This window comes from Lissotriton vulgaris, chromosome 2_1 (genome assembly GCF_964263255.1).
Source record: "Lissotriton vulgaris chromosome 2_1, aLisVul1.2, whole genome shotgun sequence".
Classification (NCBI taxonomy): domain Eukaryota; kingdom Metazoa; phylum Chordata; class Amphibia; order Caudata; family Salamandridae; genus Lissotriton; species Lissotriton vulgaris.
Window position 1 is genome coordinate 1,790,151,195 of NC_141687.1, and position 11,479 is coordinate 1,790,162,673.

An 11,479-nucleotide genomic window follows, 5' to 3' on the forward strand; every position below is an offset into this window, starting at 1 on the left:
TTGGAGACTGCAAGTACTATAGATAGGTGATTTTACTTTTGCGCTCCACCACCTCAAATGGCCCAGTCCACTTGTCCTGGAGCGCACAAGGCTCCACAGGGGCCATGACCCATACCTTCTGGCCAGGCTGAAACTCAATTAGAGTGGCATTCTGATCATACCACTGTTTCATTTCTTCTGGGCTGGCTTCCAGATTCACCTGGGTGAGTTGCATGAAGCGTTTAGTCTGGTTTCTGAAGGCCAGCATGTAACTGTATACATCCAGTTAAGGTGTACTGGGAACTTTCTCCCAGCCTCCGTTCATCAGACTCAGGTCCTCTCGCAGAATGCCCATACAGGAGTTCAAATGAACTGAAACCTAAGGAATTCTGTGGTACCTCCCTGTGGCATGGCGAGAGGATGTCCCATTTATGCCTCATGGGGTCACCAAGGCTCATAATCATGCCTTTCAGGGTCCAATTGAATATCTCAACCAGCCCATTACCTTGGGGGATGGTAAAGGTTGGAGAGGAACCTTACACTTCTTACCACTTGCCTGGCAAGACCTACTATGAGTGTCAGAATTCTTTCTCATTTGAGGACAGTAAAAGTTGGTGACTAGCCTTTCAGAGGTCTTGCCTTGCCTCAAATGTCCAGCTAAAGGCATATCATGAGCCAGACCCAGTAGGAAGGCTCTGAAGTGCTGGGGTACCATCAGCACACGGGCTGACCAAGGCTGAGCAACCTTAGGCTCACTATACAGGAGACCATTCTCCCAGTATATCCAATGTGATCCAGACTGATCACCTGCTGCCTGGTGTGTAGCCTGCTGCTGCATACCAACAAGAGGGGCGTTCCTCCTGTTCTTTGCAGAAATATTCCCTGGAGGGGCCTCCTTCTTGCTTCCAGTGGTTCAACTCAGGCAGGTCCCCCAGTTTTGCACTTGTTCCCCTATAGGTTCCAGAGCATCCCCTTCAGGGTCTGCCTCCCCCTGTACCATGGGACCTCGGTCCGGTTTCCCACGCCCGTCTCCTTTCTTCCTTTAAGGCACCTGGACCACTCTTTCAAGCTCCAGGTTTTTTGTGATTGTCCTTACCGGCAGCCATAGACCGAGTGGTTGCATACGCCCACTCAGACAGACCCAACATCTCTAAATGAGACTTCCTCTCCCCCTTCTGCCAAGTCTCCAAATCGTTGCCTAGCAGACAGTAAACCGACATGGCTGGCCTCACAGCTACTTTCAAGGTACCGGAGACCATTCCCCTTACTCAAAGGAAACCTGTTCCACTTTGCAGAGGCACTCTGAGTTGTCAGCTGCAACTCTGGGTAGAATGTGTTGGGGACCACCTACTCCTCAGACACCAGCCAACAACTGACCGCGGTCACACTGGCTCCAGTGTTTCTCAGAGCCTCCACACAATGGCCATTGATGGTCACCAACTGCCTGTATTTCTTAGTTCTCTCAGGCAGATGAGCTCTTGGGACCATCTCACTGTCTCCTAAAGAGACCAGGGTCATTTCTGTGGTTTCCCACCCCCCTGGGGCACCCAAGTGCTTCCCCAAGGCTACACTAGCCATTCTCGGGACGGTGCACCAGTGATAACCTTCTTGGGACACCTAGGGTCCCCTTGGAAGTGGCCCACCTGACTACAACCATAACATGCCCTGGGAGCCCTTTGAAAAGGTTTACCTGTAGGGACCCGTGGCTGCTTCTCACTGGGAGGCTGCAAACCCTTACCTTGGTTCCCTTGACAATTACTTGGGGCCCTTTTTGGAACTCCTTCTGTTTACCCTTGTCCCCTCACTCTTCTACTGGGTACCCTGTCCACCTTTGGTGGGGTCTCCCATACAACCTTTTTAGACCATGGTACTGACCCAGCAGTCCGCCTCCACAGCAAGCTTCCTGGTGTCAGTCAGCCTACTGTCAATCAAGTGCTGGTGTAGCTCTGGAAAACAATCATCTGACAAGTTCTCCCATGCAACCAAATCATAGAGCCCCTGCAAATCATTCACCTGGCTACCATTCACCCAACCATACAGTGCTCTGTAAAAATAGGGCACTTACTCCGCCCAAGTGCTTTCCTCCAGCTTCTTTCAGTTTCTAAACTTCTCTCTGTACAGCTCTGGGATCTAGTTTTGTATTGGTCATGAATAATGAGTTGTTGACTTGTGTATCAATATATGTATATAAATTATTGTAATTAGATATATATCTATGTTTAGAATTGTGTATGAATTATGTAAAAGAATATCAATGTTTATTTATGTATATATATATAAAAAAGTGTGAAAAGGAGAGAAAAAAATCACGTAATCACTTGTGAGAAGTTTAAAAAAAGAATAATTAAAAAGAAGTTTTATAAATATATAATTCTTGTCACTCCAATCTATCTAATACCAATGTGTGATAGAGTCTATGAATCAAACACATAACCCGGTGTATAGGTTAGTTTTAAAAAAAAACAGCTCTGGGGTCAAACCATACCTCCTTACCAAGGCTTCCTTCATGGGGCATAAGACATCGGATCCTCAGTGGGCAATGCTTGCAATGTTTCCCTGCCTTCACTAACAGAGTGGCTCCACAACCCAGCTCCCCAGTCTCTCTCAGGGACTCTGTAGGACCTTATTGCTAGCATAACCACTGACCAATGTCCTCATGCTTGATAAAATCCTTAATAACCTCCTAAGGGATTTACACCTTCACTTCTTCATGCACTGATGGTGCCCTGCCACCATTGGGATTGGACTCTATACTTTTTGCTTTTACATCCAGTTCCCTCAAACCTCTTTCATGCGCTAAAATCATCTTTTTCTCTTCTAGGGCAAATTTCTCCCTCTGAAATGCCAACTCCTTATCCTCTTTCCCCAGCCTGTGCTTTTTGAGCTCCAATTCATGCATCCTGTGTGTCTCCCTGTCATCTAGCTCTACTGCTGGAGACAGCCCATTGGATGACACACTGCTGCCCCGGGAATATACCCTGCCACAGGCAGATCCACTAGCCGAACTTGCAGTTCATCTAAATTCTCCACCTCCTTCATAGGCTGGTCGCCATGCTCACTGGCATCCCTTGAATCCAACAAGGCCCTCAGTGCCTTTTGGAATTCCTCTTTCCTGGAGAGGCCTCTTACAGAGATAGCTTTCAATTGTGGCACAGTGTAGGTTTCAACCCTATCTTCTTCAAATTCCAGATCCATGGATTCAATTGATACATGCTTGGACATGATGAAAACGGGTAGTTCTTAGTTGTAGGAAAAAAATAATAGTCCCAAAGAAAAGGTTTGCCCAATTGTATGTGGTAACATAATGGTCTGCACTATACTAGTAATGTACATCAATCACTGTATATTGCAAATGCAAGTCCAGATCTCCACAGCTGACCACAAATGTTAGAAATGGGAGTCTCTGGCTGGCTGAGGTACCTTTGTTGAAATAAGGACACTTGCTTCTAGTCAGGGTAAGAGGGGGATACACTTCTAAAATTACCGCTGCTCACCCCTTGGTAGCTTGGCACGAGCTGGCAGGCTTATCAGAGGCAGACTGTAAAGCATTTGTGAACACAAACAGTAATACAGTGAAAATACTACAAATGGACACCACACTAGTTTTAAAAAACAAGTAATCGTTATCTAAACTAAACAAGACCAAAATGACAAAAATCCACAATACAGTAATAGAAAAATGACTTTTAAATGGTAGAAATAGTTCAGTTCAAAGGAAATTGCAGATGCAACACTTTTCACACAGTACCTTGGATGCATCGTGCACACAAACAAAAAGGGTCATAGGGAAGGTGATGCGTCGGTTCCTTACACTCAGGGAAGGTGATGCGTCGGTTCCTTGCTCCCGGGAGGTGATGCGTCGGTTCCTTACTGCATGGGGAGGTGATGCATCGGTTTCTTACTACAGCCCCTAAAGAGGAGACAGACCTGGCGCATCAATGCGATACGACGATCCGGGATGATGTGTGGGTTCTTGCAGCCACCCAGCAGGGCTAGCGTCGAAATCGGTGGTCTCGGCCTTTAGAGATCGGAGCACTCGATGCAGCGTGCAGCAATTTCTCTAGCCGGGGGCAGGTGCTGCAATGATTTCTTCCCCGATGTGTCGGAAACCGGTGTGGATTTGTCACGCCTCTCGTTGTTGCGTTGCTTTTCTATCTCCCAACAGCCAGAACAACCACCAGGGGCACAGAACAGCTACAGGCATCTCTTGGCAGGTCAGAACTCCCAGCAAGGAAGTTCAGGGGAGCTGTGGGTGAAGTCTTTGTGTCCCTTAGACTTCAGAACAGGAGGCAAGCTCTTCTTCAAGCCCTTGGAGATCTTCCTCAAGCATAGGACACAGCAAACAGCAAAGTCCTTTTCCCTTTCCTTGGCAGAAAGTAGCCACTGCAGGCCAACCCCACACAGCACAGGGGCAGTACTCCTCCTCAGTTTCTCCAGCTCCTCTCCTTGGCAAAGGTTCCTCTTGATTTCCCAGAAATTATCTTAAATTCTGGGGTCTAGCCTCCTCTTTTTATACAGCAAAATCCTTTGTTCTCTGGTGGCAGAGAAGCCATGTGCTCAGTCAAAACCTGTTCTGTCCTCTCTGGTGCAGCTTTCTGGCAGGGGGTGGAGACGGTATTGTCTAAGGCAGACCAGGCCCATTCAGGTGAAAGGAAATCTCCTCCCCCTACTCTAAATGCAGCCCAGGTCTATTCAGCTCAGCCCTGACTCATCCAGACTCTCTGGAGCCACTGCACTTTCCCAGCCCTGTCACTCCAAACAGTCAATACACATCCTAGCACTGGCACACAGGATGGCTAAGCAAGGAAACGCCTGCTTTCTAAAAGTGGTATTTTCAAACACAGAATGTAAAAATCACCTTTACTAAAAAATACATCTTTTGATTCTGAGTTCAGGCAAACTAAACTTTATTTTCCTATCTGGTCCCTATGGGAAGTTATATCTATAAAATGTTATAAATTAACTCCCATGCTTTCCTACAGGCCAAGATAGCCTTTTAATAGTGAAAAAAGAAATTGGCAGTATTTACTTACTTTTGAAATCTTTATTTCGACCAATGAGATCATAAAAGATATACACTCCTCATAAGCAGAAAAATATTTACAATACACCAAAACAATAAAAAATTGGTCTCTGGAGGATAAATCAAGTTATCTAAAATCAATTATCAGCTAAAATTTAGTAGTACCTGATTAAGAGTCCGCGTTCAACTTGATGATGTGTAAGCGTGCGTGCCACATTGCCGTTAAGAACTTTGCCATTGCAAACACTATCTGTGGGGAGGAATCAGTCTTCAGGATTCTATACGCAGGTAAAAATCTTCTGAATCCCATGTTTTTGAGGAGGGGAATAAGTCAATATTTCCTAATTTTTCAGTAAGGTTCACAGAAAAATACCACATGTGAGTCATTTTCTCGAGGGTGGGCACATACCGGGCATCGCTCAGTGGTCGGGGGCGAGGACCATGAGCTTGTGAATGACCTTAGAGGTAGGGTGCCATACCTCCACTGGAGAAAGAGTTTCCTAGCAAGCGGTGGGTTCATTCCATCCAAAACACATTCAAAGAAGTAAAAGTCTTTGTTTTGGATGAATACATTTGTCAAGGAGCCCACCCGTGTCTCGTTCACGGCAACAGTAAGTTTTGAGTTGTAATAAACCTTTGATAGTTCTTGCTGTGAAATCCTGATGCACGCTTTTGCCGGATCATCCCATAGTTCTGGTAAGCCAAGTGTCTCAAATGACCTTTTTAGGTCTTGTAGAGAGAGACCTTTTCCTATCCATCCACTTTTTTATGATGAGGATTCTCAACAGTTCACGTAAAAAATCACGTGACCACAAGCTCCTTCGTGCACGAGCTTGCATTTCCCCACAGGCTTCCCAGTGCCAGCAGCATTTCTCCACGGCCGCCAGGCCACATCAAAGGCTTCCCCAGCACTGCCCTGCCCATCAATCACCCTCCCACTGCCACCCCCCTCCCTCTCCATATGGTGCGCTCTGCCTCAGGCCTCTGAGCCGTACCCTACGCTCCCCGCCCACCCCCATCCTTCACACCCTTTGTCATTACTTGCCACCCCCCTCCCTCTCCATATGGTGCGCTCTGCCTCAGGCCTCTGAGCCGTCCCTACGCTCCCCGCCCACCCCCATCCTCCACACTCTTTGTCCACACCACATCGCCACATCTCACTAACGCTTTTGGCTGCAAAGAAACGCTTTTTGAGCAAATGATATTTGGGTACTATAGCCTCCCTCTAACTGTCTGTGTGCTACACATCACAGAACACGTACACTACATCTCAACACACATTCGTCCCATGCTTGCACACTCTCGTTCCTACTCCGCTGCTCACTCATTTTGTACAGGCAGCTCACACCAATTCGCCACATCTCTGAAACGATTTTTCATGCAAATTAACGGCTATTATGCACGGGCTTTTTAAACACATTTGTCCCATGCCTGCACAGCCCATCCTTCCTACTCCGCTCTTCCCTCCTTTTTAACATAGAGCTCACACCACTTTGCATCATTTAACTAACGCTCTTGCCTGGAAACAAATTTTTTTTTTTACATGCGGCTTTAATACTATAGACTTCCTCCAGCTGTACGTGTTGTTGACTACCACACCCTTCGTCCCTCCTTTTATCCACACAGTATCTTGAGCCTATTCCGCTGCTCCCTCCTAAGGCACACACAGATCACACCACTTCGCCACATCTCTAAAACGCTGTTGCATCGAACGTACAAATATTTTGCAAACAATACACAACTTTGCCACACATCACACAACACGTACACTACATCTCAACACACATTTGTCACATGCATGCACACACTCGTGATCCTACTCTGCTGCTCACTCATTTAACACAGGCAGCTCACACCACTTCGCCACATCTCTTGAACGATTTTGGCTGCAAATTAACTACTAAAAACCCAATGCTTTGTACATACAATACTCCCATGCCTGCACAGCCTATCGTTACTACTCCGCTGCTCCCTCCTTTTGCCAACACACAGGTCACACTACTTCTAAACATATCACTAACGCATTTCCCTGCAAAGATAAACTTTTTTAGCAAGTGCTATTTAAATACTATAGCCTGCCTACAGCTGTATTTCTTGTTGACTAACACACCTCTCACTAACGCTTTTGGCTGCAAAGAAACGTTTTTTAATCAAATGCTATTTGGATACTATAGCCTCCCTCCAGCAGTCCGTGTGCTACACATCATAGAACACGTACACTATATCTCAATACACAGTTGTCCTTTGCTTGCACACACTTTCGTACCAACTCCGCTGCTCACTCATTTTGCACATGCAGCTCACACCACTTCGCCACCTGTCCAAAACGCTTTTGCATGAAAATTAACGCCTACTATGCAAGTGTTTTTTACACACATTTTACCCATGCCTGAACACCCTTTCGTTCCTACTCCATTCCTCCTTCCTTTTCCACACACCGCTCACACCACTTCCCAAGATTTCACTAACGCTTTTGCCTGCAAAAAATTTTTTTTTTACAAATGCTATTTTGAGACTATAGGCGTCCTCCAGCTGTCCGTGTTGTTAACTACCACACTATTAGTCATTCCTTTTATACACACAGTATCTTGTGCTTAATCCGCTGCTCGCTCCTAAGGCACACACGTCATGACATCACTTCGCCACATCTCTAAAACGCAGTTGCATCGAACTTAACATTACTTTTCAAACAATACACAACTTAGCCAAACACAGCACAGAACACGTACACTACATTTCAAAACACAATCGTCACATGCCTGCACACACTCTTGTTGCTACTCCGCTGCTCACTCATTTTACACGGGCAGCTCACACAACTTCGCCACATCTAACAAATGCGTTTTTCATGCAATATAACGCATAATATGCAAGTCTTTTTTACACACAATAATCACATGCCTGCACAGCCTATCGTTTATACTACGTTACATACTCATTTTTCACACACAGGTTACAACACTTCGCCTCATCTCAATAACGCTTTTCCCAGCAAATATAATTATTCTTGGCAATAGAAATAGACGCATATTTTATAAAACATATTTGCCCACTATAGCCATCCTCATGCTGGCCGTCTTGTTGACTCACACTACGTTTCTCCTTCTTTTCTTCTTCACAGTATCCTGTGACTATTCTGTTGCTTCCTCCTAAGGCACACACACATCACACCACTTTGCTACTTCTCCAAAAAAACACTTGCCTCTAAAAAAACGCATCATTTGCTAATGAACAACAAGTTACACACAGAGCACAGAACACGTACACTAAATCTCACCACACAATTGTCCCATGACTGCACAGACTCTCGTTCCTAGTCAGCTCCTCCCTCCTTTTGCACAGGCAGCTCACACAACTTAGCCGCATCTCATAGTATGCAAGTGCTATTTACACACAATTGTCCCCTCCCTGCACAGCCTTTCGTTGCTACTCCACTGCTCCATCCGTTGGCACACAAATCTCACAACACTTTGCCACATCTCAGTAACGCTTTTGAATTAAAAATACCATTTATTTTCCACGTGCTCTGTTCCCACTATAACCATCCTCATGCTATCTGTGTTGTTGACTCCCATACCCTTTGCTCTACTTCCCTACAACAGTTCACTCCCACATTTTGCTTGCATGATGCTATGCCTCGCTTCCTACTACCACCGTTAAATACTGTCACAGTTTAATTTGGGGGGGGCATGCTCTTACTGACAATTTTATACAAAAAAAAAGAGTTTGGATATTGACTTTCACACTCTTCCTCTCTCTGCTACATCTCACCCACTTCCCCGCTCACTATCCACCCTCACAACTTTCCTTTGTCTGAATGAAGCGTTTTTTCAAATCCCTATGATCTTTCCCGCACCAGTACTTTCCGTGTTAATTCTGAGCCCAGCTTTCGTTATTTCCCTCCACCCGCCTTAAAAAAAACAAAAAAAACGTTGCCACTGCTTTATTTTTATTTATTTACGAGTACAACTTGGATCAGTAAATGAAAAAAAAGAAAACTCCTCAACAATACCAACCCCTACGTTTCCAGTATAATACACTGGAAGCGTTATATTGACGACATTCTACTAATCTGGGATATCAAAATAGATCTCACTACCTTCATGGAATGGCTCAATGGGAAAGATAGGTGGTTAAAATTCACCTTCACCTCAAGTAACCAGCATATTGACTTCTTGGATCTTACGATTTTTTGCGAAAATGGGAAATTGGAAACCAAAACCTTCACCAAACCCACAGCCAAAAACAGCCTACTCTCTTATCAAAGTTTCCCCCACTCCCTTACAGTCAGTTTTTAAGACACAAACGTAACTGCAGTAAAGAGAGTGACTACAGAAAACAGGCACAGAAGGTCAGTCGAAAGTTACAATCTAGAGATTACACCCCAGCAGTAATCTCTAAGTGTAAAAAACGGGCAAAACATCAGCCCCGCGAATGTTTCCTACAAAACAACTGTAAAGAACCTATTAAGGATCTAGTCACTTGTGTCACTACCTACTGTCCTGCGACCTATGACGTCCAAAAATTGATAAGGAAAAATTGGCAGATTGTTACGTCAGGCAAATTCAACTGGCCCAAGCCAAGATTCGCCAACAGAAGAACTAAAAACATCAAAGATGTCCTCGTACACACTAGGCCAAAAAAGAAACCAGTAAAGTCAACGATCAGAGATATCACTATGGCCCCAATTACAGGCCATTACCCATGTGGCACCTGTGGAGTTTGCAAGTTCACCAAGACCACAAAGGTCCTACAATTGACTGACACCTTATTGTGGACCCAAAGACAACATACAAATTGTAACTCTACACATGTAATTTATTTAGTGACCTGCCCCTGCCAACGACAATACGTGGGCATGACCTGTCGCGAAATCAAACTCCGCATAGGAGAGCACAGAAGCAATGTAAGACTCAAGAAAAACACCACCAAACTGTGTACTCACTTTGTGGAAGCAGGACATTCATGTGATGATTTGAGATGGACGGTTCTTGAAATGCTATTAGACAAAAACAACAACGCTGAGCAGGTCCTATTTGAAAAAGAACAAAGGTGGGTGGACCGTCTCAGAACAGACATTGTGGGGATGAACGATAACATCCCGTGGCACCAATTCTACTAAGTCAAGTGTGTATTAACTAAGAGTCCCAATCTTTGTGATAACCGTTTTTAACTAAACTCATATTTTTGTGACAGAATTGCCCTTTGCACATACACTACGACCGTTGTGGACATTTTTTCCACATAACATCAAGCGTTTAATCCTGTATAACACCTAAGGTGTACACTTTCTTGTATCGGGAGGCAATCATCTTACATGGAGCTTCTTTACCCGCAAGTAGTCCGTTCTTTATGTCCAAGCCCAATTTAAAAGAAGGTTAACAACTAGACACGCCCATAGCCAGGGGCAGAGTCAGCACAGGGGACACAGCGCCGAACCTCGTGGGTAAGAATGGCAGCAGGACCTGATCTCTACTATCTGGTAAGAGACATAACTGTTTTACTAACACAGTGGGCTCGTTTATACCACAACAGCAAAGACCACAAGCGACTCTCCGACCCCTGTTGAAGCTATCACTGAGCTCAATACAGGTAATTATATCGTAACGTGTTGTCGTGTTTTGTAATTAGATCACGAGACTTAGGGTTTAAAATTCCGTCCACAAATAGTTCTACCAACACGGACCTCCTACTTCAGTGGGTCTTTTATAAAAATAGCATCGCACAAGTTGCAATCCTGAATGTACTTCCTGTATTAGACATGGTTTTAATCCTTTCCTTTCTCGATACGGTATTAATTGCCACTAGCATGGCGTACGCTCCTGATTAGGAGTTTTGTGCTCCACATGTAATTTTAACATGTCTGCTTGCTCACCTCACGTTTGGAGCCACATGTATAATGGATATTGTTGGCTTTTGTTTCCACAGCACAGGGAATCTAAGGATAAGTTGACCATACTTATCATCAAAACTACACAAGTGGTGTGAGTTAAAAATTTTCTATCCCTTTTTTCGTTTGTGTTTTGTCCTGATGAAAGCTCTGTAGACCCGGCTGGGCCAAGAGAGCTGAAACATGTCGACACATTTTTTAAGACATGCAGTAATCCAGTAACACGATTACCATCATATCGCACTTTCATTTATCAATAGTGCCTACCCCTCTTTTTTCTAATAAATAAATTCCTAGGTTAGACACTATTTTTATCCTTTTTCAGTATCTCTGGACACTTCTACTTGTACCGGAGTTAAGCTCGGGTGAGGCAGGCATCCAGCACATTAATCGACTACCCTATGAATACGCCATGACTCCTGAGGGGGCGGATAAAAGATACACCGCAACGATAAAACCAGGATGTCTATGAGGGTTTTCGAATACAAACCAAAGGTTTTGTAGATACCAGTGTCCATTCTATTTTTGATTATCGCGTATCTGTCCAGGGGAACTGAATGGACCTCTAATCCTCTTCCCTCCACTTT